The following is a 5,000-nucleotide window of genomic DNA, read 5'->3' as shown; positions in this document are numbered from 1 at the left end:
CTAAGCAGGGTCGGGCCTGGTTAGTACTTGGATGGGAGACCGCCTGGGAATACCGGGTGCTGTAGGCTTTTTGCCTCCCGCTCCGCCCTCTCCTTTAGTCGCCCGCCGCCTCCGCCCCCGCCGCCGGGCACCGCTGCAGGCCCCACCTACCTCCGACCCCTCCCACCACAGCGCGCCAGAGGGGGCGCTCTCCGCCTGCCTGGCCGGCCAGGCGGCCAGAAGGCGGCCCTGGAAGGCAGCCGCATCCCAGCCGCTCCCGGGGTGGCTGGCCCGGACCCAGACTCCGCCTCAGGCCCGGGTGCCGGCCGTCCGGCCCGCGAGCCCCTTGACCTGCACCTGGCCGCCCCCACTCGCGCCCAGCCCCGGCGCAGCCACCTGTCTGCCGGTGTGTCTCTCCACAGCTCCCTCCGGAAAAAGCTCCCCCCCGCCCCCCGCCGCCGTTTCGCCACGGCCGGGGGGCGGGAGCGGGGGCGGGGGCCGGGGCCGGTTCTCCGGGCCGGCCGGCCGCAAGGCGCCGGGTCCTGTGCTCGGCGGGTGGCGTGGGGGCAAGGGTGGCCTTGCTGGGGCTAAGGGGCCGTGGTGACTCAATGGTGGCTCCCAGTGGGTTAAGGGCCGACTGCCGTCGGGCAGGAGGGCCGGCCCGGGCTGCGGCTGGGCTGCGCCTAGCGCCGCGTGGGCGGGCAGCGGGGAGGCCCAAGGGCCCGCGGGCCCCGGGCCCTGAAGCCTCCGGGGCCACGTCCCTGTGAGCGACGTGCGGGATCTGGGGCAGGGCGCCAAGCGCCGAACGGTTTGGTGGGTCCCGCCCGCCCTGGGCTGGGAGGTCGCCAACCCCTCCGCCACCCCCCCCCGCCCCGGTACCCGAGGTCGCCCTTCCCCTGCCTGGGCGGGCGGCGGGGCCCTGCCGGGGCGGGCTGGCCGCCGGCATGGCGGTAAGGCGCAAGCGCCAGCGAAGCTGGGCCTCAAGAGGCACTCCGCGGGCCCCTCTTGCGTCTATGGCCATACCACCCTGAACGCGCCCGATCTCGTCTGATCTCGGAAGCTAAGCAGGGTCGGGCCTGGTTAGTACTTGGATGGGAGACCGCCTGGGAATACCGGGTGCTGTAGGCTTTTTGCCTCCCGCTCCGCCCTCTCCTTTAGTCGCCCGCCGCCTCCGCCCTCGCCGCCAGGCACCGCTGCAGGCCCCACCTACCTCCGACCCCTCCCACCACAGCGCGCCAGAGGGGGCGCTCTCCGCCTGCCTGGCCGGCCAGGCGGCCAGAAGGCGGCCCTGGAAGGCAGCCGCATCCCAGCCGCTCCCGGGGTGGCTGGCCCGGACCCAGACTCCGCCGCAGGCCGGGGTGCCGGCCGTGCGGCCCGCGAGGCCCTCGACCTGCACTTGGCCGCGCCCACCAGAGCCCAGCCGCGCCGCAGCCAGCTGTCTGCCCGTGTGTCTCTCCGCAGCTCCCTCCGGGAAAAGGCCCCCCCCCCGGCCGTTTCGCCTCGGCCGGGGGCGGGAGCGGGGGCGGGGGCCGTGGCCGCTTCCCCGGGCCTGCCAGCCACCAGGGGCGGGGTCCTGTGCTCGGCGGGCGGCGTGGGGGCAAGGGTGGCCTTGCTGGGGCTAAGGGGCCGTGCCCACTCAGTGGTGGCTCCCAGTGGCTTCGGGCCAGCTGCTGCCCGGCCGGGCTGCGCCTAACTCCGCGTGGGCGGGCAGGGGGGGCTGCCCAAGGGACCGCGGCCGCCGTGCCCTGAAGCCTCCGGGGCCACGTCCCTGTGAGCGTCGAGCGGGATCTGCGGCGGGGCGCCAAGCGCCGACGGGCCTGGAGCGTCCCGCCCGCCCTGGGCTGCGAGGTCGCCCACCACTCCGCCACCCCCGGGTCCCCGAGGCCTCCTGTCGCCTGCCTGGGCGGGCGGCAGGACCCTGCCGGAGAGGGCTGGCCGCCGGCATGGCGGTAAGGCGCAAGGGCCAGCGAAGCTGGGCCTCAAGAGGCACCCCGCGGGCCCCTCCTGCGTCTACGGCCATACCACCCTGAACGCGCCCGATCTCGTCTGATCTCGGAAGCTAAGCAGGGTCGGGCCTGGTTAGTACTTGGATGGGAGACCGCCTGGGAATACCGGGTGCTGTAGGCTTTTTGCCTCCCGCTCCGCCCTCTCCTTTAGTCGCCCGCCGCCTCCGCCCCCGCCGCCGGGCACCGCTGCAGGCCCCACCTACCTCCGACCCCTCCCACCACAGCGCGCCAGAGGGGGCGCTCCCCGCCTGCCTGGCCGGCCAGGAGGCCAGAAGGCGGCCCTGGAAGGCAGCCGCACCCCAGCCGCTCCCGTGGTGGCTGGCCCGGACCCAGACTCCGCCGCAGGCCGGGGTGCCGGCCGTGCGGCCCGCGAGGCCCTCGACCTGCACTTGGCCGCGCCCACCAGAGCCCAGCCGCGCCGCAGCCAGCTGTCTGCCCGTGTGTCTCTCCGCAGCTCCCTCCGGGAAAAGTCCCCCCCCCCGGCCGTTTCGCCTCGGCCGGGGGCGGGAGCGGGGGCGGGGGCCGTGGCCGCTTCCCCGGGCCTGCCGGCCACCAGGGGCGGGGTCCTGTGCTCGGCGGGCGGCGTGGGGGCAAGGGTGGCCTTGCTGGGGCTAAGGGGCCGTGCCCACTCAGTGGTGGCTCCCAGTGGCTTCGGGCCAGCTGCTGCCCGGCCGGAGGGCCGGCCCGGCCGTGGCCGGGCTGCGCCTAACTCCGCGTGGGCGGGCAGGGGGTGATGCCCAAGGGACCGCGGCCGCCGTGCCCTGAAGCCTCCGGGGCCACGTCCCTGTGAGCGTCGAGCGGGATCTGCGGCGGGGCGCCAAGCGCCGTCGGGCCTGGAGCATCCCGCCCGCCCTGGGCTGCGAGGTCGCCCACCACTCCGCCACCCCCGGGTCCCCGAGGCCTCCTGTCGCCTGCCTGGGCGGGCGGCAGGGCCCTGCCGGAGAGGGCTGGCCGCCGGCATGGCGGTAAGGCGCAAGCGCCAGCGAAGCTGGGCCTCAAGAGGCACTCCGCGGGCCCCTCTTGCGTCTACGGCCATACCACCCTGAACGCGCCCGATCTCGTCTGATCTCGGAAGCTAAGCAGGGTCGGGCCTGGTTAGTACTTGAATGGGAGACCGCCTGGGAATACCGGGTGCTGTAGGCTTTTTGCCTCCCGCTCCGCCCTCTCCTTTAGTCGCCCGCCGCCTCCGCCCCCGCCGCCGGGCACCGCTGCAGGCCCCACCTACCTCCGACCCCTCCCACCACAGCGCGCCAGAGGGGGCGCTCTCCGCCTGCCTGGCCGGCCAGGCGGCCAGAAGGCGGCCCTGGAAGGCAGCCGCATCCCAGCCGCTCCCGGGGTGGCTGGCCCGGACCCAGACTCCGCCGCAGGCCGGGGTGCCGGCCGTGCGGCCCGCGAGACCCTCGACCTGCACTTGGCCGCGCCCACCAGAGCCCAGCCGCGCCGCAGCCAGCTGTCTGCCCGTGTGTCTCTCCGCAGCTCCCTCCGGGAAAAGCCCCCCCCCCCCGGCCGTTTCGCCTCGGCTGGGGGCGGGAGCCGGGGCGGGGGCCGTGGCCGCTTCCCCGGGCCTGCCGGCCACCAGGGGCGGGGTCCTGTGCTCGGCGGGCGGCGTGGGGGCAAGGGTGGCCTTGCTGGGGCTAAGGGGCCGTGCCCACTCAGTGGTGGCTCCCAGTGGCTTCGGGCCAGCTGCTGCCCGGCCGGAGGGCCGGCCCGGCCGTGGCCGGGCTGCGCCTAACTCCGCGTGGGCGGGCAGGGGGGGATGCCCAAGGGACCGCGGCCGCCGTGCCCTGAAGCCTCCGGGGCCACGTCCCTGTGAGCGTCGAGCGGGATCTGCGGCGGGGCGCCAAGCGCCGACGGGCCTGGAGCGTCCCGCCCGCCCTGGGCTGCGAGGTCGCCCACCACTCCGCCACCCCCGGGTCCCCGAGGCCTCCTGTCGCCTGCCTGGGCGGGCGGCAGGGCCCTGCCGGAGAGGGCTGGCCGCCGGCATGGCGGTAAGGCGCAAGGGCCAGCGAAGCTGGGCCTCAAGAGGCACCCCGCGGGCCCCTCCTGAGTCTACGGCCATACCACCCTGAACGCGCCCGATCTCGTCTGATCTCGGAAGCTAAGCAGGGTCGGGCCTGGTTAGTACTTGGATGGGAGACCGCCTGGGAATACCGGGTGCTGTAGGCTTTTTGCCTCCCGCTCCGCCCTCTCCTTTAGTCGCCCGCCGCCTCCGCCCCCGCCGCCGGGCACCGCTGCAGGCCCCACCTACCTCCGACCCCTCCCACCACAGCGCGCCAGAGGGGGCGCTCTCCGCCTGCCTGGCCGGCCAGGCGGCCAGAAGGCGGCCCTGGAAGGCAGCCGCATCCCAGCCGCTCCCGGGGTGGCTGGCCCGGACCCAGAGTCCGCCTCAGGCCCGGGTGCCGGCCGTCCGGCCCGCGAGCCCCTTGACCTGCACCTGGCCGCCCCCACTCGCGCCCAGCCCCGGCGCAGCCACCTGTCTGCCGGTGTGTCTCTCCACAGCTCCCTCCGGAAAAAGCTCCCCGCCGCCCCCCGCCGCCGTTTCGCCACGGCCGGGGGTCGGGAGCGGGGGCGGGGGCCGGGGCCGGTTCTCCGGGCCGGCCGGCCGCAAGGCGCCGGGTCCTGTGCTCGGCGGGTGGCGTGGGGGCAAGGGTGGCCTTGCTGGGGCTAAGGGGCCGTGGTGACTCAATGGTGGCTCCCAGTGGGTTAAGGGCCGACTGCCGTCGGGCAGGAGGGCCGGCCCGGGCTGCGGCTGGGCTGCGCCTAGCGCCGCGTGGGCGGGCAGCGGGGAGGCCCAAGGGCCCGCGGGCCCCGGGCCCTGAAGCCTCCGGGGCCACGTCCCTGTGAGCGACGTGCGGAATCTGGGGCAGGGCGCCAAGCGCCGAACGGTTTGGTGGGTCCCGCCCGCCCTGGGCTGGGAGGTCGCCAACCCCTCCGCCACCCCCACCCCCGCCCCGGTACCCGAGGTCGCCCTTCCCCTGCCTGGGCGGGCGGCGGGGCCCTGCCGGGGCGGGCTGG

At 76.2% G+C, this 5,000-nt stretch overlaps 5 non-coding genes across 5 annotated transcripts in view; all 5 read left to right on the top strand.

The window, feature by feature from the left end:
• Positions 1-68, top strand: part of LOC132351411 (5S ribosomal RNA) — a 119-nt gene extending 51 nt beyond the window's left edge. The window contains exon 1 of the ribosomal RNA XR_009498345.1: positions 1-68. This exon is cut by the window's left edge and continues 51 nt beyond it. This is a non-coding gene — a ribosomal RNA (5S ribosomal RNA).
• A 920-nt stretch (positions 69-988) lies between these two features.
• Positions 989-1,107, top strand: LOC132351263 (5S ribosomal RNA). Its single transcript, XR_009498205.1, has one exon. It is a non-coding gene; the product is annotated as a 5S ribosomal RNA (ribosomal RNA).
• An 880-nt stretch (positions 1,108-1,987) lies between these two features.
• Positions 1,988-2,106, top strand: LOC132351410 (5S ribosomal RNA). The gene has a single exon (XR_009498344.1). It is a non-coding gene; the product is annotated as a 5S ribosomal RNA (ribosomal RNA).
• Positions 2,107-3,009: 903 nt separating this feature from the next.
• On the top strand, positions 3,010-3,128 carry LOC132351295 (5S ribosomal RNA). The gene has a single exon (XR_009498236.1). It is a non-coding gene; the product is annotated as a 5S ribosomal RNA (ribosomal RNA).
• A 904-nt stretch (positions 3,129-4,032) lies between these two features.
• Positions 4,033-4,151, top strand: LOC132351409 (5S ribosomal RNA). Its single transcript, XR_009498343.1, has one exon. It is a non-coding gene; the product is annotated as a 5S ribosomal RNA (ribosomal RNA).
• Positions 4,152-5,000: the final 849 nt, after the last annotated feature.

This window comes from Balaenoptera ricei, chromosome 16 (assembly GCF_028023285.1).
Source record: "Balaenoptera ricei isolate mBalRic1 chromosome 16, mBalRic1.hap2, whole genome shotgun sequence".
Taxonomy (NCBI): Eukaryota; Metazoa; Chordata; class Mammalia; order Artiodactyla; family Balaenopteridae; genus Balaenoptera; species Balaenoptera ricei.
The sequence above is the reverse complement of the archived record's forward strand: the minus strand, read 5'-3'. Positions and strand labels throughout refer to the sequence as shown.